Source organism: Anser anser (genome assembly GCF_964211835.1).
Source record: "Anser anser genome assembly, chromosome: 2".
In the NCBI taxonomy this organism is placed as follows: domain Eukaryota; kingdom Metazoa; phylum Chordata; class Aves; order Anseriformes; family Anatidae; genus Anser; species Anser anser.
In genome coordinates this window covers 20,618,953-20,646,580 of record NC_139721.1, presented here as the reverse complement: position 1 = coordinate 20,646,580, position 27,628 = coordinate 20,618,953, and the positions used below count along the sequence as shown (strand labels likewise).

Sequence of the window (27,628 nt, the reverse complement as noted above, 5' to 3'; positions counted from 1 at the left end):
AAGTTAAGAGGAAAAAATGGAGGAAAAAGTTATTATACAACAAAAATAAAAACAAGCATCATTAACGTATTAGGAACAATTACACATATTAGAAAGTTAAGAAAGGAAAGAAATTATTGGAGCAGAGTTTTGAGAAACTTCAGACATTTTAAATGGCAGATTTTGTGCTATTTTTCCACCATTTTCAAGAAAGGTTTATTCCAATGCACCTTCCCCACCTCCTCCTGGAGAGAAGTAAATGCTATGCAAATAAGGACAGCTGTAGGAAGACATGCATCCAATTCATACTGCCTGTGGCCCATACCCTTTCACAGAAAGATGTTTCAGATACAGCCAAGAACTAACTACGTCAGCGTTCCTTAAAACTAAGTGTACTTGCAAAGGTGACCAACAGCAAAACCCATGTGCTCATCAGGAGTTAAAGACAACATTTGTTCCTCCAAATCTCATGCTACCTCAATGCTATCTCATTTCACCCTTCTGCAAAGAATCTGCTAAAGCAAATACTTTTGCTGACAGGTGGTAGCCAGATTACAAGATGTGACAGATCAAGTTGTATTTGTGCATCTTTTTTTTCCCTCTCAACAGCTCTCATTCTCCTCTTTTACTCTGCATCTTTTCTTTTAACCTTTATTTTTTTTTAATCTTCCAGGTATTTCAGGAGAAGAGCAGCTTTCATACATAGGCTGTTTTGAACACAGCCTGTGAATCTAAAATTTTAAATACATCAACGAAGCAACTTTTAACACCATGCCACAGTCTCAAAGTTTTGTTCTACTGTAGATGTTTTATGTCATACTTGGTTTTCAAACATGCAAAATCAGCTGTTCTACCAGCAATGAAATGTATGTGTGGTAACTTGGGCATAAACAAGAACCATAAACACACGAAGAAAACTCAAAGTCCTCTTATACCAAGCTTAAAGACTGTTACAGTTGACTTCGAACATACGGATCTATGTAAGCATCTCAAAGCTCCTCACCTGCAGTTGTTACAAATAAAATGCTTCTGAAATTACTCCTGGGGTTGACAGCAAACACACAGACACAATTTTTCACTTCCCAAAGACACAACACAATTAGAAGACTGATGATCGAACTTTGTAGAAAAATAGCAGGTCTCCTTTTTCTTCTTTTACAACCCAAATCCTTGTGCTCTAAGTGATTTTTTTTCCTTTCCCTGTATTTTTACATACTAATTTCACTACAGATATTTACATACCAAGTTTTTTTTTGTCTCAATTAGAACAAGTCAACATTGTAAAATTTCCCTCTAAGTTCCAAAGGAAGAAGTACTTTAGAACAAAAAAACCCTTCAAATACTGTGTTAGCAAGCAACTATTTTCCAATAATTTTTTTTTCAAAACTAAAATATACCTGTAAGTTTTAGAAAGCTCCAAATACTCCAAATACTTTCTCCCTTTCGTATATAAATTAACGTGCCAAGGAATGTTTCTCACTCTGACTTCATGTCTTCAGTAACACTTAGCTCTAAACTTACAAAATAAACATCATCTTCGGTATAAAGTAATTTTACTTGTAACTGATTCCACGGAAGCCTACTTCTGATCATTTTTTTCCTATTATTTCAGTTAACATAAGAGAAATATTGCCCTTATCTCAAGATCTTTAGTTTTAAGTTAAAAACCTCTTATATTTCAAATTACAGCAATTATTTACCAGTTCTGTATTTTCAAAAAGGACTTACTAATACATACAAAATGGATATACAAAAGATCCTGAGAAAAATAAACTATACATCAGTAATAACCAGAAGCATATTAAAATGGGAACTCACACCCAAATCCTGTACACATTCACTTAGACTTGGAAGAATAAGAAAAGCAACTTATGTCAATATGCAAAATGAAGTACTTCGATATTTTCCTTCGAAATATTCTTTATGATAAAAGAGTAACTTGACAGTGATGTCACATTTATTTTCAAGCTAGCTTCAGTGAGTAGTCAGAAGCAATAATGTGTGATGATAAATTCAACTCCGATCCAAGCAGTGTAATACTAAAAGTTCTTTTTTCATTCCCAATAACCTTTCATTAAATGAAAGATGAACCTTAGAAACTTCCCGAAGTATTACTTCCTTCCTCTTTTATTGGAAACTACCACTGACGTACTGTGTGGAGATGCCCTTACTAACTGCTGGCACCTCTGTAACATTTTTAGGCAACGACCCTTCTAAGATCTCAACAATTATGTCCCAGTTCCATATAGACTGAGGGCACTAGAATATCGATATATCAGAAAATAGAGCAGTAATTTTCATTAAGATATGGTAACATAATTATCTTTGAAAATCCTTTTAGTCTATTTAACACATCAGAGTTTGAGTATATAAAAGTCTTCTTAGGTCACCAATAAACTTCCATATTTCTTGATGTTTTAAAGAAATATTCAGTCCCTCTTCATTCCCATTTGAACCTGAAATTGAAGCAGCTGCCATTAACGAAACTTGATAAAAGTTTGTCCACACCAGCTACAAGAGCTGGTGAAAGATGTGCGACAGGCTCAGTGCTGGAAGAAAGACACAAAGAAGCTCAGGCACTAATTCAGCCTGCCTGCAAGAAATCAAGTTGCTTTTCAAAATCTGACATTTTTCATCACTTTTTGGGCTGTTGTTGATTCCTTAAAAAAAAAAAAAAATCACTTGTGTAATCAGGACTATATAGTTTTTTTTTTTTTAAAAAATACATATGACAAATGGACAAGAGCTTTTTAATGTCATTGCAGTGCTGTTAAACAAATGCAAGAGAAATTTAGTCCTGCACATTAAGATATGGGCAGCAACCACATTTAAGTTAAAAAATTCAAATTAACAAGGCTCAAGATTAAACAGCAGCACCCCGTATGGTTTTTTATTTTCCTTTGTGTGCTTGTTTTTAAATCAAAATAGAATCTTTGTAGGGTATGACGTGCTAAATGACAAGTAAGAGGCTGAACAAATGCGCAGAAAGCACTTCCAAGGGCTTTTTAGACAAGTGCACACGTGCCTGATGTTATCACTCCTGATGATAGCTCTAAAGATCCCTTGACTGCAATCAAAAATCAGCCAGTTATTAAATGAGTTAGACTGTTTACAGGGTATGTTTACAGAACAGAAAAGCTTCCCATTCCAGAGGTACCTTTCTGTCTCAACTAACTTTAAAAATCCCTTAAGTGTCCAAAGTATGGTTATGGCCTAAGTATGGACCAACTACTGATCTCATGGACTCCTCCTGAAAATCCTATTTCATTTTCAAAGCACAAAACCCCATCCCTGTGCCCTCAGTTTCTCTCTATCCCACTCAAATGCTCTGAGCTGAGATGCTGCCTTGTCTTCCCAGCAGGCAGAAACAGACAAGTAGCTCCAACAACATGTGAATTAATTCCTTCTGATTTCTCTCACACTTCACTGGCCACAGCAGCAGGCAAGACAACACTAGGTTTACCTGCACGTTTTTCAGCACTTGGGGCATCTCTCCCCTATTGGTCTATATGAAACCATGCTACATGCATCCTCTCCACCACCCACACCCCCAAGAAATCAACCCAATACCCTTACAATGTCACTTCCTAAAAACCTGGTCAAAGAACCACGAGCCCTTTACTCTGATATGGAGTCTGAAGAGGAAAGCAAAACTAGACGGAAGATAACAGCCAGCCTTGGAAGGTATTTGATTCATTGATATCATGTGAATTTCATCAGAGGCAGGAACGTAAATATAGGCTGGAGGGTGGGGCTGGGAACTTATCCAACCAAACTGCAGAGGACAACGAAGGGGAAAAACTTTGAAAAAAGCAGTGCTTTAACACCTGAAAAGCATGCTATGGTTGGAAAAAAAATAGCTACAGGGTTCCATCTATTTGATAGCCACACAGTAGATGCGATGCTCAGATTACAGGGAGCCTATCCATAATGCAGCAGCCTTCATTTTACAAGGTCAGACCCCTACGAGCCTCCTGCCTGATGGCATGCTTGCCACATCTCTCTCAAAATGGAAATATCAGGCTCAAATGGTTGACTGCAGATAATTTCACAGCATAAAACGAAGCCTGCAGTACTGAAATGAACTTCCCTAAGTTTTACTCAAACGCCTGCAGTTTTCAAGGAGAGCCAAACAGCCCCAGCCCCCAGTAACAACGTCCCTTTTAGTCAAAACTTTCAGATTAAACAAGACAAGCTTCTGCATTTTAGATATATGAACTCATAGGCTTCAGACAAAGAGCATCAAGTTTATTTTTTTTACCAAGTTACTGCCCTATTTGAGATACCAAATAATCACTCTTAATTTAAAACCTTGTCTTAATTTGACTAAAACTACTAATACGAATGCACACTTAACTGATGAGTGTTGTAGAAGCGCACCTTAAAAATTTGCTGTGTTCTAAAAACTCAGTTTGGAACAGGAACATGTATCTTGGGACTGAATTAAATCCCAACTGTGTTCTAGAGAAAAATTAACTTCACTGTTGAAATGAAAAATGGAAAAAAAAAAATCCATAGTGGAAACAACCACACTGGAGTTACCTTTGCTGTTTCTGTTAAATCAAGTAGTTGTTGTCCACAAAAAAATCATGCAATCATACCTGCCTTGACACTAAATTCTCCTATGTCAAGATTAAGCCACTTCCATTTGCTTTTACAGCCCACTTACAACCCCTATAACTAGGGCTGTATAAAATGAGGAACTGCTGTAACCACATGGCTATGAAGAGAGAGCTTTTTCTAAACCACCTGAAGTTAAATCACCACGTGGTGCATAATGAGTCCTACACAAGCAGGCTGGACTGAGTTATTTCTCTTGCAGTACAATTATCAGGGACAACAATGTATCATATCCACTTCCTGTAGGTCAGGTGCTTCCAAATACCTTTCATTATGGTACGTGTTCAACTTAGACAATACACGATCGAACTTCCTTTCTTCTTCCTACTTCCAAAACTGCTGTCCCGTCCTGTACCTTAGAAAGAATAAACTCGGCCTGTTGATGCTGACTCTCCAGATTAAGTTACCTTGCACCAACCTTCACCAAATTTTACATCTAATTGGTAAAGCATGGACAATGCCAACAAAATATGAAACTTACAATACACTTCCATAAACAAATTGTTGGTGCCTTACGTACCACCCCACTAAAAAGCCCTGTAGCAAGGGCCCTGTAACTCCCTGATCCAAAAAATGGTGATATCCTTCCAGATCTAGTTATGGGAGCTGAAAACAGCCACGATATCTCTGTAGTATTCCAGCATGCTGCTTCAGAGTGTGAGCACTTTCTGCAAGCACCCTGTGTGCTAATCACAGGCAGCTGCCATCCCACTTCCTGCCAGTACCTAAGCAGGGTTTTGCAGAACTGAGCTCCGGCAGAAAATGCTGACAGCGGGCTGAACAAGAGCAGTACTGCTCTGCTGAGCCTGCAGGAGAGCGGTGCAAAGGCCACCTGCCCGGCCTCACACAACCATGAGCACAGCTACGGTTACTCTGGATGAAGTGAAGATGTTGTGTCTCACAGCAGAGCATGGGGGAGACCAGCAGAAAAGCCAGCACTACTTCCCTCCTCCAGATAAAACATTTGTTCAGTATGTCACCAAACTCACTATATTCGATTATTTATATATCCGTGTATGTCACATGCAGAAATTAGGCAGGATCCTCCTCAGTCTTTTGGTTCACCTTTTACAATCCCTTACCTAGTGAGCACTCTGCGCTTATTATTTCTTAAACTACTGTACATTTAGAATTAATGCACGAGGTGCAGGGATTTAATCCCGTAACAACAGCAAAGAGCTCCATATCCACAGGTATATGGCTGTACTGCTGCCAAACTCTCCTAGGATTCTGGAGGAGTAGCACACACTGAACTGAGATTATGCAATTGAGAAAACATTTTCTGTAATCTAAAATGAATGTGAGGATATAAAAGGGACTCGAGATGTTATATTTCAACCTTTAAAATCTATAATTGTCTCAGAATATTCTGATATTTCTTGTTCTTTTTCTTCTGTCTGTGCAAAACATGTTCTCTTACCACTGTAAAACTGTGTGAGAGCAATTCAGAATTTGTCTGCCGAAGACGACAGGAGCAGAGCTACACTTGAAACTTCAACATCATAAGGAACTGAAAGCTGAACAAATAGAGAGAGGAAAAAAGTACAGTCTAAGCATTCGAAACCTACCCTCCCAGAACAGTTCATGAAATAAACAGTATTATTGCTACAGGGAATGCTTCAAATTAAGGTGCGGCTGAGCTCAGAGTACACAGTCCACTGAAGCCCGGCAGCATTCATTATGTCCCTACGCTCATAACAAGGCGAAGCAGCAGTGTCATTCCCACATTCCTACAGAAACCAGTCACCGCCTGTACAGGTGACACCACTGCACTATTTCCTGCCTTCTGATGACCGAGTTTGCAACCACAGCATCATTCTCATTAGAGGTGGAATGAAGATGCTGGTGCACCGATACGTATTTGGATTAACTACTCAAGGTCAGATTAGTGATCCCCAGTCACTTCCTATCCCCGTGTCTTTGTTACTGCTCTTTACATAGTGCTTTGCATCTTTGAAGTTTTTGTCACGTACCCAGCTGCAGCTTACTTCCTTGAAAAAAGGGCATTTCTGCACAAGTTTATATATTTAATGACAAAAGCAACTAAAAAAGCATCATGAGAAATGACAAGACCTACTTTTAGGCATTAAACGATTAATAATCTCCAGTTTATCTGAATAATTTTTGCAAGAGTTATTTATTATTTTTTTAATGAACAGTTGGGTGTTAATTAGTCATGTGCAGTTCTTTAACATATTTCCTTAGGGTTAAGTACTGGATTCATAGGAATTTCAGCTGGTCGTTTGTAAAATACCATTAAACTGTGCAGTAAGATGTTAATTAGCCTTCCAGGTAAGGGAAGGATTAAATAACCTTTTGTTTTAATATGAAATTACACATGTAATGTGACAGAAGCATTAAGACAAAGCCTTAGTGCTGCACAGACATCAGCTGAAATCTTTTACTGAAAGCAAGCTGAGCAGGGTGACAAGATTTATTCCGTATGCCTGTAACAGAAGAACATCTGCTACAAAGAAGATACAGTAAATATATCTAAAATTTCAAACAGTGCAAGTGAATGTTCTTCTGAAATGAGAAAGTGTTGTATACTCCAATACTCCAATAGCATAATTAATTTCTTTAATTAAGGAAAGAATAAAAACGACTAGCAGATGAAATTATATTGAAATAGTGGCTTATTTAAATGTATTTATGACACAAAAGCACAAAATAAGCACATAAAGATTTCACTGTAAAAACAAAAAAGATAAAGCACAGCATTTGTTTACAATAATGCTGCTATTTTATGATGTACCATTTTTATTTTAGGCTACGATGCTGCTTATTTAGAAAACTAAGACAAGAACTGGATAATCAATTCTGCAATGGAGTTGTTGTATGTAGGATTTAGATTTTATTTTTAGTTTTTACAGCATCTAGTATCTGTATTCCTTTTAGAGAACACTAACCTGGAAGACACACTGCTACTGGTTATGGGTCCCTGGGCCACACTTTCCAAAGAAAGCCCTACAGAAATGTGTACGATGCGTACATCAGATCTTCAGTATAGCTTGTTTTGCTCCACAAATCTGGTCCTGTGAGGCCGTAGGACTTGTGAATGCAGTCACCCTTCAAACTACCCAGCTTCAGCTCTGTCAGTGAGGCTCCATCTCAAAGCCACGCACCATCTTCAGATTCTCCATGGTCTTTCAGTATGAACAACACAAGTTCTTTTTTGGACTCATTAAACAAGCATACGCTCTTGACGAATATTACACCAACTGTAAATGCTGTCGCAAGTCACAAAATAAGAGTATTTACAGAATTCCATATAAACCATAATGAGATGTAGAGACCTGTAATCCTTTACCACTATTGCCCTTTTACACCAGTTGTTGCCAGCCAGATGATGCTGGAGCATCCAAATACAGCCCCCAGCACCACTGGGCTACAACAAGGAATTAATTTGGAAGATGCTGCAGTCTACAAAGAGAGCTCACGCACTCCTACTCTAAAGGTAAGGCGCCTCTGCCACTTCCTGCTCTGCTCTTTCTTTCTTTCTTCCACTGGAAGCCACAGCTCTCTGCTGCTGCCAGTCAAAGATACAAAGCAAGCAGCAGTTCTGCGCTTGGCTGTTTTAATGCAGCACAAGCCTAATCTCTGGGTGTACCAGCAGGAGAGACTTGCACAAGATGCAGAACAGGAAACACTTTTGAAAGAGGTCTTTGCACACCAAATTACCAAGATAACCCAAGGTTCCTTTATACTAGGCCCCAAAAGAGAAGCTAGAGTAGTAACTATAGCAACTCCAATTTAATGCTGCAGGTGGAAAAAAATTTGGTACTTTTTACATAATATTATGTACAAAAGCACCTGTGAATTCCACAATACATTTTTTTAATTGAGCACACACAATTAAAAACACACCACTTTAAGTCAAGTTGTTTTAGTTATTAACTTCAGAGGACATTTGTATTAAAGTTTCAGCAAAAAAAAAAACAATTAAAACTCATCAGCTCTAGTTAGAAAAGGTGGGGACAGAAGAGAGGCTGATTTTTTATTTATTTTTATTTAATTCTCATTCAAAAATGCCACAAAACTATTTATAGTGAGTTCTAATATACTTGGCAGCAAGTAGTGGAAATTGGAAATCTAGCAGAGACACTGGCTCAGCTTCAGCAAGATTCCTAATTTTAAGCACATAAGTAGTTCTATTCACGTCAAACCCCATACTTCTGCTCCGCCAGGTACAAAGTCAGATACTTGACTGACACCACAGCGTGAGTTTTACTTGCCCTCGGGTGGTAATCTAGGGCAGCAGTTTGGATTAGCCAAATGGGGAGTTGGAAAAAAAAATGGAATTCTAAAAACAATTAAACACTTCAAACAGTGAATTTACAGCTAAATCTGAAGTAATTAAAAAAAAAGTAAGGAAATCAGAAGAGAAGGGAGTAAAACAGAAACTAGGGGGAAAAAGAGACCATACTGCCTACCCATCCTTAACTAAATTATCTCCTTGATAAGGTTTTAGAACAGGCTTCAGCACCTACTCTTAACTGATTAGGCCCTATTATGAATGCAAATTAGCAATTTACCCTCTTATTCAAAAACATGCCACTGTCTTATTACTTACAAACCTTGAAAAAGCCAGAGTCTCTCTGCTATTTTAAAAAGCTATGCTTAAAAATAATAAAGCTCAATTATTTTAACAAAGGGCTGTTCAGAGCCTTTGTACATGTTCAATTGCAGCAACTATTCTTTCCTTCTGAAATCCCATTTCAGAAACTAAAAGTATTTCTCATTTGAGAAGTGCTAGACTAGGGGAAAAATTTGATGTGTGGGCTGCATAGTGCTTATACAGTAGGGGGAAAAAGCATTTCAGATTTGATTCATACTCTCCACATGCTTCATACTTTTATCTACTACAGTTTCTTTATATTGTTGCAGCAGTAAAATACCTGGTTTTGCTTTTGCTCCATGCAGGTTTAGATTGATTTCCCTTCTTAATTCCTTGCAACAATAGGAACACATGGTAGTAGGCAACTGTCTATACATACAGCTGGCATATTATATATAAAAATAAATCTAAAAACCATCTACAGTCAACCAGAAGATTTCAGAGCTCTGTCAGACATTAGATGTTAAAAGCAGAGCTTCGGGTCATATATTCTTAAGATATAATACAGCTGGATACCCTGTCTTCTTTCAATGTCTTGATTCTGTTCTGTCTTGAAAAAGTACTAACAGAAGAAATGAAATCATTATTCATAAACTAATACAGCAACCATCAGAGATCTAATGTAAGCTTGCAGAAATGAAAACATTATCTGCCATTACCCCAAGAATCCCTACCAGGAACCCTCAAAACATCTAAGCTTCTGGTTACAGATGACAGCATGACTCAGATTTACAACTGATTTTTTCCAAAAAAGACTTAAGTAGTGTAGGAGTACTTTCTACTGGGGGAAGGAGGGGGGCGAAGAGAATCACGAGGATTATTAAAGAAAAGGAAAACACTACTTCACTGCTTTTTCTTTATTAGGGGCCTACATCACATGTGACCGATAGCTCAAAACAAAAGAGAAAAAGGAAAATACTGGAAACTAGTCATGTTCACTAAAACCAAACAAACAAGAAAAAAACACAATTAATGGCCTCAAAATCCAGAAAGCATTAAACTTGTTGGTTTCATACAATAAAGCCAATTGAAATAATTATTCTTAAGCCTTTACACAACAGATGGGCTAAGATATTACAATTCAGGCAGAAATCAAGGAGGAAATCTCATACGTTTGGCAGGCACAAAAGCAGAGGATTGATAAACTTAACTTCTGAATTAGCTGGGTTCCTAGTGAACGACCTTCAGCCTGAGCAAACATGGGAATGCCAGAGCTAAAGAGTAGATTTCCACTCAGATTCAACTCTGCCTTCAGGAAGGTAACAACACTAAATACAAATTAACTGAAAAACAACCCACCTGCATTCACCATAATGACATAACTGAACTGAATGCAAGCTCTTTACTGGAAAAGACAGTGAAACAACATTGTATTTACATGCACAAACATCCAATATAAAAATCATAGAAGTACAGCAGTTCATTGTGTCTATGAAAAACACTCATTTGAAAGATAAAACTGTTTTCTTCCCTTCCTGCTACTTATTACTAGAAATAAACCTTTGACTTGGACAACCTTTTGTACTCCTTCATGTGTTTGATTTTCTTTCTGATAGAATTAAAAAGCACTGCAAAGTTCCCAAGATTGTTTTCTTTAATTTACAAAAAAAGTTCATAGAAACCACAGACCTTGCAAATACTTGTGCAGACTTGTTTATGCAAAGTCTGCCAGTCTTTAGACCCCTAGCACCTATTCAGACTGAAACTGAGCTTACACGAAATGTCACGCAGTCTGCCCAGCTATCTTCCAATACACAGGACAGAACCTCTGTCCCTTATTAATGCTTCACTGAAGCTATTGGAGTGTAGAAGTAACCCTGCATAGCGTAGCTCAGCACACCACTGTTCAGATGAACTGCAACAACATGGTAAAAAGCACAGGCAAAGCAGGGAAAAACCCCGCAGGGAACACACTTCTTGCCTGTGCCTCCAACCCCTGTAGAACAAGGCTTTTTGTTAATTTTGTACAAACACCCACATGCAAAATTCGTGCCATTATATATTATGAATAATTTGATCTGCTCTAGTTATAGCAGATAGAAATGGAGATGTCACTGAGTTTTGAGGGAACTACAACACGTAGACATTTCTATTCTCACTAATAAAAAGACATTCAATCCACGTAGTTGCTTCTCTACAGTTGTCAGCTTCAAAATCTCAATCACTATGACAGAAAAGGCTATTAATTAGTTACAATAACTTTCTAGACTTGCCTAAACTATGCTGTTTATTAAATATCCTCAGGAATTAGGAAGAGCTGAATTTGCTGCAAGTTGCCAGTCATAACATGCTGCATTCCTCAAAACGCATCGTGATTTGCTTCTATTCAAAAAGAAGACAGACATTAGTTAGATTGTTTAGTTAGACAGATTGCCTACAATACGTGAAATTCATTTTCTTATTATCTTTAATAGCCAAGGCACATTCCTGGTACAAACACATGTGCACACACTTGCATGAGTATGTGCAACATCCATAGAAGAATTCTGTATGTGGCAGCCTTGCTACTTTTTCATTCTTTTTGTTGAAAGCACATTAGTTTCATAAAAACAAATAATAAAGGAAATATCCAGTACAGTGTATAATCCAGCAAAACTTATTTTCTATCCAACGTTTTAAGCAAGACCCACGTATACTTCTACTAAAAATCTGTTACAGCACAAGTCATTGATCCTAAAATAGTAAATTTGAGGAGCTCAATGAATATTTTCAAAAGACTAGAATTAGCCTACATGTATTTATCTACTTAAAGAATAATAGAGAACAGGTATAAAACTTCAAGACTCAAACCTGTATTTATTTCCCTCTCTTTGGAATGGGGATTTTTTTTCCCCTCCTTCCATGTTATCTGCTGTTAAAATTGTGATTCTTGTCCTGCAAGAAAGATGCTCGTGTTGTACTTTGCACGTTACAAGACGAACTTTTAACACTTCTGACTTCAGACACTGTGTGTCTGAAATGACACCTGCAAAAATGAATTTGCAAAAAGTTTAGATTCTCCCCTATTTAGCTCATAGTATCTGTAAAACACAATGATATACTACTCATTTTTTTTCCTAAAAGCACAAGTAAGTATTTATCATCATTATAGATTTATTGTGTCAGGAGCAAGACACATGCAAAAAGCAACCACTGCTCCATAGAGCTCACTGCTTTGTGAGAACGGTGTATGTTACATCTTACCGGCTAAAGGAACAGACAGTAAGAGAGAACAATATATAAACCGATCGGAAATCCCAGCCCATGAGGTGCCAAAATATAATCAGACAGCGGTGCTTTATAGGAACCTCAGCAGTGGCCAGAAGGTTTGAGGAAAGCAAATATGACAGCTCTGTTCATCCCATGTAGACATCTACCCAGGTGGTAGGAAGCACAAAAGGAAAAATGGACTAATCTGAGCAGTGTTAATAAGTGAGAAAGCTATCAGTAAAGAACCACTGCAGACCAACAGGACGGTAAAACCAAGTGAAGCAGAACTTTGAGGAATTTAAGCACCGAGTAGCTCTTAATCATTCTCCCTCGCCTTCCCTCTTTCTCCCAAATAACCCAAGTCAAACTTCTGCACACCATATGTAAAGGTCTGCCCCTTGGAAACTTTGGGAAGCATTTAGGAAAGCCTGAACTATTTTGTGTTGGAGGTAGCTATAGAGACATGAGGGGGTGTTACGTGAAAACAGTTGTAAAATAGTAGTTGCAATATAAAGAGATGGTTAACACTGCCACCTCTATATGCTATGAAAAGAAATGCATGTGACAGCCAGAGTATTTCGTTTCTCATTGGAAAGAATTGCAGGGTCCTGGAGCCTCTCACCACGGGGATTCACAGTAATTAAAAAAGATAAACAATCTTCTAATATCTGGACCTAGAAACAAGAGACTGTTGGATAGCACTATGGCTCCACAATTGCAAAACAAAGCAAAGAAATCCTTTCTGTAGGGTTGAATAAGCATTTGACTTGACAGCCAGTGTAGGCAGCTGCAATTCAGAGTACAGCAAGATTTCAAGACAGCCACAGAATACGTAGCTTCATCAAAAAGGGCAGACCTAAGTTTGTTTCTAAACACTCATGTGAAATTTCCCTGCTGTGAAACTGCGTTCCCAAGACACAGAAATCACCACTGGAAAACCTGGGTTATTTTTTGAAAGACTACTACTTCTTACAGAAATTAAGTGATCACAATGACTTGTAGATGCCAAAGTATACAATGAAGGTTGTTTGTAAGCCCCTAAATTCACTTTCTGTGCTTATTCTCAATAGAGGCAGTAAGAAAAGCCTTACATTGTATGGGTCACAAAATCCCATGTTTTATTATAGTACATTAACTCTAAGCACGCAAGAGAAGTCCCACATCCTTCAGCTTTACATTGCTGTGTCCGTAATGCAGAATTCAAACGACATCCTTCTTTCCTTCTCGTCATTCAAACACGTACAGATGCACCTCTGCCAAGCACGTAAGTGTACCTCAGTGCAGCACAATCATGATTTGAATCTGAGCATTTTGCAAGAAATTGGAAATGTCTAGAAAATTTACGACATGTTTATTTGTTTATCTCTGTCAAATAAAGCCAATTTTGGTGTCTCACGGCACACTGAACCCTCATGTCTTAAATGTCTTAAATGTAAGTTCACAGTGATTCGAAAGAGCAAACAGATTTGAGGAAGTTACGGACGACCTTGAAATAGACAGGCACATTTACAGAGCTGTGAACTGGACCATTCACTTCCACCTAATGTTACCATCTTAACGAAAAAGCTCTATGAAGATGGACGGCCAAGAAGTAAGCCGTCTCCTTTAACTGAAGCAGATCTCATAATCGTGGCCATACCTGAGGCTACACCATCCCTCTCAGCTCCAGCACTGCGTGAGGCTGCTGAATTGCCATGTTCCTGTTCTCAGGCTGATGCGCAGAAGGGCAGAAGTATAAATGAGGGTTCACGCACTCACGGTGCTCCCCATCCCCTCCAGACCCTGAGACATTCACGAAGACAGTACAGCAAGCCTCACACCACAGTATACTGGAGAACCTTACCAAAGGCCCAGCTCCCCTGGGGAAGTAAAGGCAGAGCAACAGGAGTGAACATACCCCAACACACACACACACTCTCTAGGAGAGAGCTCCTATGGCAAAAGCCCAAGTAGGCTTGAATATAATCAGAGGAATGAATGCCTCTGAGAGGAGAATATGCTCTAACAGGTATTTCCAAAACCCTTATCACCATGTACTCTGACATTCATACTCATAATTACTTTCCAGCACGTTATCCCTACACCTAGTACGTCATATCTCCATTTTTGCCTCAACACAAGCCCTTTCAGCTCTTATTTCTCCTGTCTTGACCAAAAATTGTTCTCACACATTTACGTACGACATTAACTTCCTTTCTGCTAAGAGCTTTAACAACTTACTTTTTTTTTTCTGCAGTCCATTTACAATATCTTTAAAAAAAATCATAGAATCAGAGAATACCCAAGTTGGGAGGGACCCAAAAAGATCATCAAGTCCAACTCTTGGGTCCCCAATGCACCACCACCAAAAAAAATCTTATTAAAGATATGGGATACTATATCAAAATGTTTCTACGCTACCTCAGAGAAAATTCCTGCCAGAACCATTCAGAAGAACACTAGATGGCTGAAGGTCAAGTAATGTAATTACTGCCCAACCCACCATCCACCCAGTTCACAACCCGATACTCCCAAAGCCACCTGAGTTGTTCAGTTTGCTCACCCTCACTCTTATCTGGCTATCTGTGTATCAACTTGAGACTAGTTTCCAAGGGATCACGTAGTATAAGAGCAACTGTGTGCATCTGTACACTCATTTCTCAATATTTCGGACTATTTCTACCACATTTGGCAGAAGGGTAACAGTCCCCCAAATCAGGTTTTAGTTTCATTAAAATGTATATTCCTCCTTGTATTCCAACACAAATGCTTCACTGCAAAACTACCTGCTACTAAATGGGTAACACATAAGAAACTCGACACAGAATACTATAATTCCTGAGAAGAAACATTTTTACTTTCCTGCTTCCAGTAAAATGGCTCGTCTGAAGGAGGTCTCTAACCACCAGCAGCAGATCATCACTAAACTGCATCCGTCCACTTAACAAAGAGTAGCTTAAATATACAATAGGCCGTAGCAGAAGAGGACTGGCATTTTGGGGATGAGAGGCATCAGTTGGTACTTACAGTTTTAAAAACAGACAGGGACAGGAGCTGGAGTTTTAAATACAGTGGTAACAGACACACCGCTCTCAAAGCAGCCTCCTTCCAGTTCCACAAAAATTCAGCAATTGCATCCTTCCCAAAAGGGTGCCATTTGCATTTAAATGCTTTAGGACCACTCTTCACCCTTTATCTTCCCTCCTCTGAGTGGGCAATTTTCCAGGTGCGAAGCCAACCTCCAAGATACATGCACTTAGCACACTTCAGGACTTGCACGCTACTGAGCTTCAGGCATTTAAGTAATCAGACTTGTCTGCCTACATTGAGAAGTGAGAAAAAGAGACTTCTCTGAAGACAGGTTCAGATCAGTAAGTCACATTCCTGTTGCCTCTCATCCCTTTAATAAGCTTGCCTTTTCCCACACTGACTCTGCCTTAAGCTAAGCCAAACCGATGCTCCCCACTGTATGCACAAAATCAGAAACGACAAGAAATGGGAAGTAGCAGACTCTATTCACGAACAATTATGGAGCAGCTTTTTATATTCTGTGCTTCAGCTTCTACCTTGTAAACAAGAATACTTAACAGGAACACTATTAGTGTGAGGGGTTATTAGCCCATCTTAATGCTTAATCCGTAGATAATAAAGAGCTTTTAGGCAACTGCACAAAAAATATTCTAAAATAAAAATATTCTTTGAAGATTTCTTTCCAAGCAGGTCATATCAGTAAAGCACAGTAAATTTAAGTCAGTTAGGTTGATGATATCCTTCCAGTGTAAGCCTATTTTTAAGGAAGCTTAGCACCAGGAAGCCACTGCTTGATACACAAGTGCTCTCTTACAAAGAGATGCTACATATGAAGTAACAGCCAACTAGGGAAAAAACTTCAAACAGCAGCTATTTGTTGGGACACTCAAATTCAACCACTGTTCAAGTGAAACAAACCGACTTGTGAAGGATGTGATGAAGAACGCTTTCGAAAAGAGCCACGTACAAAGATACTAGTATGTTATGTTAATACCATTAACCAAATTTGACAGGCAGTTGTATTCTTTCAGATGTAGCTTCTTTTCAATTTGCATGAAAAGCATTGTTACACTCGTGCACTGATGAAAGCAGATTACATCCCTTACAATTCCTACTGGCAACTCTGCCCAATGAATAATAATAAGCCACAATTTAAGGACATCGGTTTCGCTGTGTGTTCACTATTCAAAAAAAAAAAAAGGAAGAGGGCATCACTACATGAGGTATGGTTCTGGAAAAGAAGTGTAAAGGAAGCATGGAATATTTCATGGTATGAGTTTGCCATTCTTCATCTTGTATTTGTAGTATATACACACATTACTTTCTAAAATTAGGAAGTACTTTGAAGTTGGTATTATTGCAAAACTGAAGAGTACGACTTATTTGTGATAAGTGCCTACTGTGAAGACAGAATACTTGCAAATTCTTGCTCTGTTTATACTCCACCACTGATTGTTATCCACTTGACTACTTACTTGATTTTTCCTTTCAGGATCACCTACAGACATACACAGAGGCTAAGCACTGACTTTTACATGGTTTCTGTTATTACCAGTGCTGGTACACACTAAGACAATGTGGTTTCTCAAGAGGTCTGTATATTCTCTCTTACAAGTATTTTATCCAGATCAGTACCCAGAAAGACGACTGTTAGGCTTGCTGCAGCTAAAAGCGAATGTACAAGTCATTCATGTCAGCCTTTATCCTCTCAAAGCAAAAACAAACAAAAAAAAACCTGCATAGCTTTCTAAAGTGGATCACCTAAACCAGAGATGAATAGCCTACAATAACCCTGGCTGGGTAAAATTTACAAATGCAGCTTTTTATAAAGATAATTTTGAATTAATAAACATGCCAGTGAAAATTCCTAAGGTCTAAAGTCAATTTCCTTGCTTATAGTTATGAAACTGCAGGTAACAATTTTACTTCATTTTTAAAAGCAGTTCAATTTGATTTGACTTAGGTCTTATTGATGCCAGCAGTAAAATTTACACTGATCACAACAAAGCACAGCAAAGTCAAGGCTGAGCTTGGATTAAAAGTCCACACCCTTCCCCCTCCAACTAGGTATATACATAATCAAAACAGCCAGAAAACTTATTAGCACTTACACAAAGTTATACGCACATCAGAAAACCAGAGGTTTACCTCGATTTTGTCAACTTCCATTAGCAGAATTACAGATGAAGTCAATAACTAACTTCACTAAGAACAGGCTAAGGCAGTGGTTCAGTATTTGGTAATACTAATAAATAAATAAATCATGACCATGCTTCACTCTGTATTTCCACAGAGCAGTTCTAAGGCTTGGATTTCCTTTCTGGGGAATATAGCTTGAAAAGGAAAATGGGCATATTAGGCTTCAAAGCACTAATTCTGCTGTAAAATAAACAGTTAAAAATTACGTATACAGGCAGACATTTCATTCTATTAAAAGCCAACCTGCTAACAAAATTCAGCACTTGCTCCTACACCCTTTTGAAAGAAAAGCACAGAATTTTAAAATAGCAAGAAATATGACACAGCATGGTGACAAGTAGAAGATCGATGTCAGACATAATGCCTACATGTTCAAATTTCTATTTATCCACTTTTATGTAATAACAAAGCATATATCTCAGTTAAGTACACATCCCTTCTCTTCAATAGCAGATTTCCAGATATAGGGAGAAGAGTAGGCCCAGAACAATGGAACCTCATGAACTGCCAAACACAAACCCCAATTACATGTCTAAGTAAAATAAAATATCTTCAGACACTTCAAAAATATATCAAAGTATACAACATTTCAGCGCAGGCATGAAGGAGTTGCTTGATAAGGATCTGATGCCATAATCCTTACATATATAGCAATAATTTATAAATTGTGTGCAACAACTCTCAACTTTGAAGCTATTTCAGCTCTCCTTTCCATCAGAATACGTCATCCTCCCTTGGAAAAAAAGCTACTGTTTGATGTGATCGTTTTACTTAAGTAACACGCATGCATGAGAAAGTGCGGATGTTTATTTCAAATTAAGTGCTTTGAGCAATTTATTGGCTCCCAAATGTACACTACGGTCAGCAAGCAGGGTCTCAGATTAAAAATTTAAATTCAGATTTACTTTGGTTATTAATAATTTCTAAAAGCTACTGCATTTTATGGCTATCTCCTTCATGTGCAAAGCCCGAAACAGCTACCCAGAGTTCAGGTCCACCTCCTCAGCAAAACCAGAAACTAGGGTGAGTTCTAGAAAACTGGTAAGAGCGATTCAAACACACTCACTCAGTCCCCGCGTACATATTCCTGGCCTCTGTCCTTTTAATGGATATTTCAAGACAGATGTACTGCTGAATCTTTCATGATGCTGATTCTAGAAAAGTCAGTATTGAGCACTACTCAACTTTTTGTTAGCTGGAGTACAGAGGGGGGTCTCACTCCCCATCCATGGCCCTAACCTGACACTCTGGGCAGCCTGACTTCAAAGGGGCTCATCCCTGGAGACACCATTACAGCATACAGTTCGCAGCACTGCTGCTCCTTCTAACCTGCACATCTGGAATATCGGATCTCCTGTTCCAGGAAAACTCCTCATGGATCCAAAGGCACCACAGACAAGCTGTGTGGCTCCAACAGATGGCAGGGAAAGCTGACTCTGCTCCTCACTACAGCAAGAAGACAAAGGTATACTCCTTTTGCCAAGTCTTATACATTTACAGCATTAAGGCAAAAGGGCTCTACAGGCCCCAGGTATTGTTCACAGATTTCCACTGCTGAAGAAGAGAAACAGAAATTTAGTATTGTGGACTTCACAAGAGAGTGCTAACATTATCACTCAGCCCTGGTATGCTGGGTTACTCTTTACTTCAGAACTGTGGTAGCACTGAAGCTTCGCTGCAGCGTGCTCAGACAACGGACACAAGAGACGACTTCACATCAGGGATGGGAGTGAGACAGCCAGACAACATCAGGCACTGCAAAGCGCTGCAGCTGGATCAGCAGCGACAGGGAGGTCAGCAGTAACTACACTTGAGGAGCAGGCGGCGCCGAGACGCAGCCAGCAGCGAAGCACAAAGCCCAAACGCCCTGTCAGCAAGAAGAGGAACACACGCCAGGGTCACAAAAAAGAATGTTTCAAAATGCTGACAAAAGCCATATGCTGTGCTACAAAAATCCTCTAATATCTCCGCTCGTTCACTTATCTCTTCTAAAGCACAGGTAAGAAGCAGGAATCTCAAGTTTCTGTGACAACCCACTGCCTGAGCATGCTCCTGAGACCTGAGAGATGGACCACGTGGGGAGATGGACTCACATGCAAGACCAGCTGCACTCCAATCCTTTTTCTTGACTGCTGATAATTCCTAAGAGTAACAACTTAGACTGATTAGATGCTCACACAGTCACCATAACGCCCCTTAAAATAAAAAGACCGTTCCCCTTACTGCCATTTTCACAGCCTCTTAAGTAACAGCTGTTCTCCCTGAGAGCTTGCACTTTCCCTTCCGTATTAAAGAATGGTTCTGCCACTGTTAGCCACAAACGTGTCTTCTCAAGACTTTCCAGTCTTTCCTTCTTTGCTGTCCCAACTTTCCACTCTTCATGAGTATCTCTAGCCATGGAACTGGTCATTCTGTTCGAACCTTAGGGTAGGAAACTTAAGCAACAGAAAGGCACACAAATGGGAGCTCACTTTCTACTAGTTACCCAACTACCCAAATCAATCCCGAGCAGTACATCCAGTTGCATGTCAGTATGATCAAGACACCGGTGTCTGACAATTTTACCGTTTATCTTCCTGACTTGCCAACAGAGATCTGCTTGGGAATATTTAAACTGGTGTTTGCATCATGGAAAGGAGAAATGTTGTATCTCCGTACTTTTTATAATTATAAATTGGAAGAAAAAAAAAGAAAGAAAGAAATAGGAACTCTCCCAAGTCCAGTTACAAATATTTCCATACGGTTTAGACATGCATTTGGAGTTAAATCCCTGTGCACTGTCTCTGAGCACTTCTTTAGAAGAGAGCAAATGGAAACGTGTAATTGCTTAGCAGTATGAAGAACAGACTGCAGTAAATACACGAATGCAACGAGTAAGACAGCATGTTAATTAGGGCTCTAGAATCATTCTCTTTGAAAAGGGCTTCCTTCAGCAGGAAAACAAGGGGGGTGCTAAGGCTTCCACTTAAAGCTATGCATTTTTATATATAAGGATTTGTTTACTGCATGAGGTGACCCTATTCATTAGCATTCTCAGTCCCAATTACTACAATATCCCTAACTGAGGCTTTTACTTTCTTCTATTTGACATACTCAAAATGCAATTCCATGCAAGTAAAATACCCTAATGAGGGTATACTAACTCATTCTTGGATTCTAGTATGCTTTGTAAGGGATAGAAAAGTGTGCTAACAAAACTCTAATGAAAATTCACATACAGGTAAAGCCTACGAGCCAGAACACATGAACACAAGCACATACTTTCCCCTCTCCGAGACGCATCAACGAGACTTCCAATTTCTGTTCTCTATTTGCTCACTTCTGAAAACTTTCAGAATGACGAAGTTATTCTGAAAGGAACAATTCCTTAAATGAATAAGCTCATCAAATTTTTAAGACGTGTTGAATAGAACAAACTTATTACTAGTAAGATAGTATAGATCTATAGATTAGAGGAAAAGTACAGGAGAGACCTGTTCCCACAATCTGTAGTTTCAGAAGGACCTGTCTCCCAGTGGGTTCATACAAAGCTGGAATAATAAAACCAAGTTACAGGAACCTCTACCAGAGTGTTTTTTTCCTAAATTTTAACCACCACAGTCTTCCACCACATACCAGAGTGTACTCATACTGCTTGTTAGAGGATCACTTTCTTGTTTTCTGTCTGCAACTGACTTAAACACTGCCCTGAACTGCTACACAAAGTCAGTCCTGCAGACTTCCACTTGGCAGAAGAAACATCTCGGTTAAGGGAAGGGTGGTCACGAATTACAGACACACAATCAGGTGCATGCAAACATGCAAATCACAGCCTAAAAACATAGCTCAAGCTTACTTTCACCTTACGCAGAAATGCAAATAGTGCACTTTCGTTGCTTTGCAGAAAGTTTGTAATTCTCAGTAAGTTATGTTCATCTTTCTTGCATGTCAAGCGAATTTCCCCACAACCTACTAAAAAGTACCTATAAATCACAAGATGCTTACGTGAAAAGAGAGAGTATCTTATGACAACCGCAGCTACTAAGCCAAATGTTTCTGCATGACCAACCCCCCCCCCCGCAACCCTCCCCCCCAAAAAATAAATGCACTCCACTTAAAGGCTTTTTTTTATTTTTATCATTGCTTTCTAATTTTTGATCCAGTAACAAGTTAGGGCAAAAAGATTTTTAACACTTTTTCCTGACTACTTCCAGAAAGTTGTTCCTCAAGAAACTGCTGAGCAACTTATCACCAATGCCCTCATTCAGACTGTCAGATTAGAGGGGGAAAAAATCGAATGGATCACTACTAAATATATCTGCCTGGCTAAAAAGCCTTTCTTTCATCAACAGGCTAACCATGTAGGAAAGTTGTAGCGTATCCAAGTTTAAAGCATCTGGTCAGAGCACCAAGTCAGAACCGAAGTCCAGAAGAGCGCTTTTGGAAGTATTTGCGCTGACCTGTCTGTCACATTCATTGCAGTAGTTTAAGCCTAAATATTCATGAGAAGCAATACTATGTATTTCAATGCAATTGTAAACTTTAATGTAATGAGATATTACTAAAGGAACAGCTATGTCAAAAAGTCAAGGGCAGAAAATGCCACAAAATGTAGTCAGGAGAACACAACTTTTCAGAGCACAGTATCACAGAGCCTGCTATATAAACCACTGGGAGCACTGCTTGCTACTGACAGGATAAACACAGGAACTTGGATCTACAGCCACCTCCCATGCTATTAAACACATTGCTACCCAACGTTTTCTTAAAGCCACGTCAACTAAGCAGGCTGAATCTTACTGACCACCTGACACCTCAGTATAATTGGCACGACAAAACGTTAGAGCTAGCAATTCTGCACTGAATACAAGTGCGATTATGTGAACTGCGAGACAGCAAAAATAAAAAAAAAAATCCAAGCTTGTTAACAAATCACACTCTCAATTAGTGCCTTGCTAGACAACTTAGCTGTTCCAGTGCTCAGCATCACTATTAACTATCTGCGACAATATAAAGAGAACACTACCCCTGGAAAATGCAGAGCCATCTCAAAAAACAAAAAACAGACTACGTATGCAGTACAAACAGTACTCATGAATAAAAAAAAATAAGGGAATGAATCTCATACTTAACAAGTATGAGAAAAATGCCTTCTGCAGCTTGGAAAGCTAGGGCACAAAAAAAGCTATGGTAAAAGGTAAGCGTGTGCAGGGGTACTTATCTAACTATCGTATCAAAATATTAACTTTAAGAATTTGAGATCTGTTAATGAACCATAAGACTGATCATAATTGCAAGTCTTAGTCGGGAGAAATATAAAAACAATATACATTGTACTCAGTTGAAAATAATACAGATGTGGTACTCATCTATTTGATATTGAAATAGGATGCAGCAAAACAAAGGAGTCAAACAGATTCACCCGTAGGGCCCTTCCAACCCAGCGGTGTTCTTCTTCTCCTAGCAATGTCAGAAAAAAGCTGGAAAAGCCAAGCTAATTATACATTTTGCTCTGATGACAGTAATGGAGTCAGGTGGCTCCTGTCCTGATTCCAGCTACAAGTACCTCTCTGCTCACCCTCTGGCTGAAGGTGTTCTCATTTAGTGCGTACTTACAATCACCCCAATTACCTTAGATTAAATTTTCAAACTCTTTTTTGCTATGAGGTTGTCTAGGACATGCTTTTTTCTTCTCCTCTCAGACAAACACTCGAAGTATTATCCACATGACCTCACAGGTACTTTGACTCCTGTGGCTCTGAACAGCCAGTTGAGTATGTACTTACATAACTTGACAGATGATAAACTTCTTAGACAATAGAAATTGCTATGCCATTAAAATTAGGCCATTTTCTCTTTAAGGACTACAAAATCTTTCTAATATGTTAAACACAGCAGTTTTGCCAATAATATGATTTACTTCCTAGCAAAATATATTTGTCCAATGTATCCCAGAAGTATCACTAAAAAGTGACATTTAAGAGTTTAAGGTACAATGGTCTATTAAGCCAAGCCATTCCTTTATGACAGTGTGTTCTGGCTTTATAGCACAACTTCTTTAGAAAAGGAAATAATTTGGCTGGCAGACTTTACTTGCTTACAGGATTCAAGCTTTTCTTTCAAACAAAACAAATGAAGAAAAATTAACTTTCCCTCATGCCATTGTCAGTAAACTGACACAAAACTGAAATTTGGGTCCAGACCAATGAACTTTTGTAACAATTTGACCTGCCTGATCTTAAAACCATGAAAAAACAAAAAAACCCGACAGATTATATGTGCGATCTCATTGTAATCTCAATCAACATTTGTACCACAGAAACCCGGCATGGTACTAATACAGAACTAAGCGTTTTAAAGCCTGTATGTCTCTTCTTTTCATGGGCCAGAATAACGTCAATAGCATTGCAGTCTCAGTGGTAACACGCAACATTGCTTCAATTATGATTTCTGGGAATAACCATTTTCTGACCTCTTCTAATGATTCTCATTCATCAGCACTTAAGTAAAGCCCCGACTCCATCCTGTAGATACGGAGAAGTAAGACTGATCTCTATCATGCCACCAACTTCTTCCCTCGAGCTGTTTCGGTCACACAGTCCTACTTCTGTAAATGCTTTTCTTTTATACTCATTACATCTGGTGAAGGCAGAAGTAGGGTAATTTGCCAACTGTACCTCGGCATTGATCACTACCAACTCTACAACACGCAATAAAATCTGCTGTAGTTTTCTGTTGAGTGGGACAGAAATTCTTACTATACAGCGGGATGACAGGTACAGTTAAGATAATAAAAAACTGGACTCTGCAGCAATCTGAAGAAAGCGAGTATCCACACCTCCACACCACATCCCAAACAAAAGCATGCCTTAGTTTTTGCACTGTGCCACTCCAGAGACTTTTCTTAAACTCTCTTTTTTTAAACTTAAACTCTGCTCACCAGTCTCTCCCTACCTGGTCTTGAAAACCCTGCATTACAGCACCTGTAAGATATAAACCATCATCCTGCTAAGGGTTAAATAAAAATCTAACGTAATAGGAATTCAGTTCTCAAATCCAAGCTGATGTTTTAACAAGAAAACAAAATTCATTTGATTTCCAGCTAATCAATCATCAAACTCTGTTTTGAAAAATCCTGCCCTCAAGGGAATACGACCAATTTCTCAAATGATGTTTTTCCCCTACAGAAATCACTTAATGCAACACACGGCTTTGTTTTGAAAACAGACAACTGTTAGGACCTTTGAGATATGCTGAAATGCCTTCATGCTTATCCTGGTAAAAGCCATGCCAGAATTGTATAGAGAGATGTATAATAAAGTATTTCTTGGATAGAAAATTTCCAAGTCAACAGGAAGGCCAGTTATATTAAAAAGTGAATACTGCTGCCCAATATCCTACCAAGCTAAAATTCTTGTTAGTCAGTGCTATTCCAATATTTCACACATCAGTATTCCTCCTTCTCAAATTTTTATAATTACAGTCATCATCAGAAGGAAGGTTTGAAAAAAATCACTAACTACAGGGAAACAGAGAAACATTCTCTGGAGAGCTCAAGGCCCACATATCAACCTCCATGAATTTAGTATTTTAATTAGTGGAAAATTCTAGATATAGCTGTGCAACTGCATAATGGAAGTCAACCAAAGCAATGAACTACTGCTTTTCCAAGTATGTGTTTACCCTGAGCACTGCCTACTGTATTCAAAGCCATAACACGCAGTACCATAATGATATCTGCAAGACTCTGCTCAGGATCAACACTGCTGTCAGCAATGCCTTGATCAAAGTTCATAGTGACATTATTTTAGTTTGGAAGAACTAAAAGCAGTTGTACAGGAAGATAATATGCTTTAATGGGGAATATTTCTCACCCCCACTTCCCTCTCCCCAAAGAAATGAACAAGACAAACCAAAATGAGAGATAGGGCTTTGCTACATAGCAAATGATTGCTCTCCTCTTGGATGCTCTAGCGTGGGAAGAACAAAGTTCCTTTCCTTTGAGCTGTGAAACTGGTCAGGACTTCAGACATCTATAACAATAAGTTGTAGGGAGAAATTAATCCTTCACGAGGATGAGGCAGCCCACTGACTGAAAGCGGACGCTGCTTTCCCCTTTACATCAATGGTGACGATGAATAGCAATGGGTTTCAGCACAGCAAAAAGAAAAAAAAAAGTTATGGAGCCTTCCTAGTACTTAGTTAAACTTTGGAAAACCTAGCGTAAAGGTCCATAAAAAAAATGTTATTTGGCACATATTTTACTTGGTTGTTAAAACAAACAACCAAAAAACACGCCTACACTCTCTCAACAGAAGATTGTGCTTGTTGTTAAAGTTTTACAGTGGAAATGCTGACAACAGTGCCAAAGCTATAGCATCACAGTCTGAAACTATCTACTGAAGTTAGGCTGGCGAGGTTTGTCACAACAATTAGCAATTTCACTTTTATTTCAATTGTGGAGATTATAAGAGAAGAATACAGAGTTTGTTTAAAAAAAAAAAAAAACTCTGCACAGAAGTTACATTTCTCAAATGCATTAAGCACATAAACATACGGATAGCTTAACATCTCCAGAACTGAGATTTTCCCCACCATTTCCTGCTCTACCACAAGCCAACTCCTTTCCAGTTGTGCTTTCACTTTAGCTTTTGACATATGATTTTTTAACAACCTACATAAAGACTCTTCTTTGGCTTTGAGTGCATTTAAAAGGTTGGTCAGCACCTTGCCTCGCTCATCCAAGGGGGCTCACTCAAAAATTAAACTACGCTAGTGTAACTATTCAGTTACAGATACTGGTGTAACCGTAGTTCTACGTGAAGAAGCCTATCTTATTTTTACTCAAATATATATTAATCAATGAAATGGGAAGCGTTCTTAAAAATTTATGCTGTATATCTACAGACAAGAGTTTGCACTGCTATTCGCAGCACAGGCACATGCTGGACAAAGCCCTTTGCACAGGCAAAACCTGAGTCTATCAACCCCCTGGCCTCAAGTTTGTTTTACTGAACAGTAAAACAGATTCTAACTTAATATGCTCAATCCCACGTTCAAAGCAAAGGCACCAACTTAAGAATTGGCTAAACCAGGGCCGCTGTTGACGTCCCCCTGAGAGCGAGGCTCATGCCCAGCTCCACGCCAGCCGGCTGCTTCTCACGTCGGGGCCCAGCGGCAGAGCCTGCGCTCAAGTTTGTAAAACAAACACAACTCCGGGAGGGAAAGCGAGACAACACTCACCGCAAAGCATCTGGGGTTTGCCCTATTACATGTCACCGGGCTACCTACACACCATAAAGCAGCAGCGTAAACACAGCCACTCACACAATCAGTAAGTATTTTTCGTTAGCAGCTTTGTTTAAAGACGGGTTCATAACCAGGCACGAAATGCCGTTTTGGCACGGGCTGCGGGCGCGCTGAACAAAAGCGGAGGTCCCTGGCTGGACCCAGCGAGGCCTGCGCTGGCCGTGCCACAAACTCCTCGCCCGACACCAGCGCCTCGGCACCCCCTCGGCACCCCGAGGGAGAGCACATGCTGCACGGCCTCCGTCCCAACCCGGCCGGTGTGGAACATCTCTCCCGGGCATCCTCTCGCCACCCAGAGCCAACGCTCACTCGTGACTCAGAGGATTTGGGGTTTGTTTGTTTGTGCAGTCGCGCACCAACTCCGGAGTTCCCAGCCGCGCACACATCTGCGGGAGATAAAGGCGAGGGCAGCTGGGCCAAATCCCAGCCTCCGTCTGCAGGACTTCCCTGAGGAGATTTCCACCCACGCCCCCCAAGCAGGGTTGGGGGGAAAATAAAAAAAAAAAAAGAAATTACAAAGAGCGAGTCGTGGAGCGGCCGGGCTCGGCGGCTGGTGGAAGGCAAGGGGAAGCCCGGGGCCGGCCGGCAGGACGGGGGCGGTCCAGGGGGTGCCCCCGGGCCCTGCTCCGTGCCGAGGGACCCCGGGGCCGGCTGGGCCCGCCGCCGAAAGGCCGCTTTGTTCGCCACCCCCCCCCCCCCCGCGGCCGGGCGGCGTCGCTGCCCCGG

At 39.6% G+C, this 27,628-nt stretch overlaps 1 protein-coding gene and 1 long non-coding RNA gene across 3 annotated transcripts in view; both read right to left on the bottom strand.

The window, feature by feature from the left end:
• LRP12 (LDL receptor related protein 12) overlaps positions 1 to 27,628 on the bottom strand; it is a 51,742-nt gene that overhangs the window by 23,745 nt on the left and 369 nt on the right. The window lies entirely within an intron of this gene.
• On the bottom strand, positions 630 to 27,624 carry LOC310895787. Its single transcript, XR_014580953.1, has 2 exons — positions 12,008 to 27,624; positions 630 to 11,539 (listed from the first exon to the last, which is right to left on the bottom strand). It is a non-coding gene; the product is annotated as an uncharacterized lncRNA (long non-coding RNA).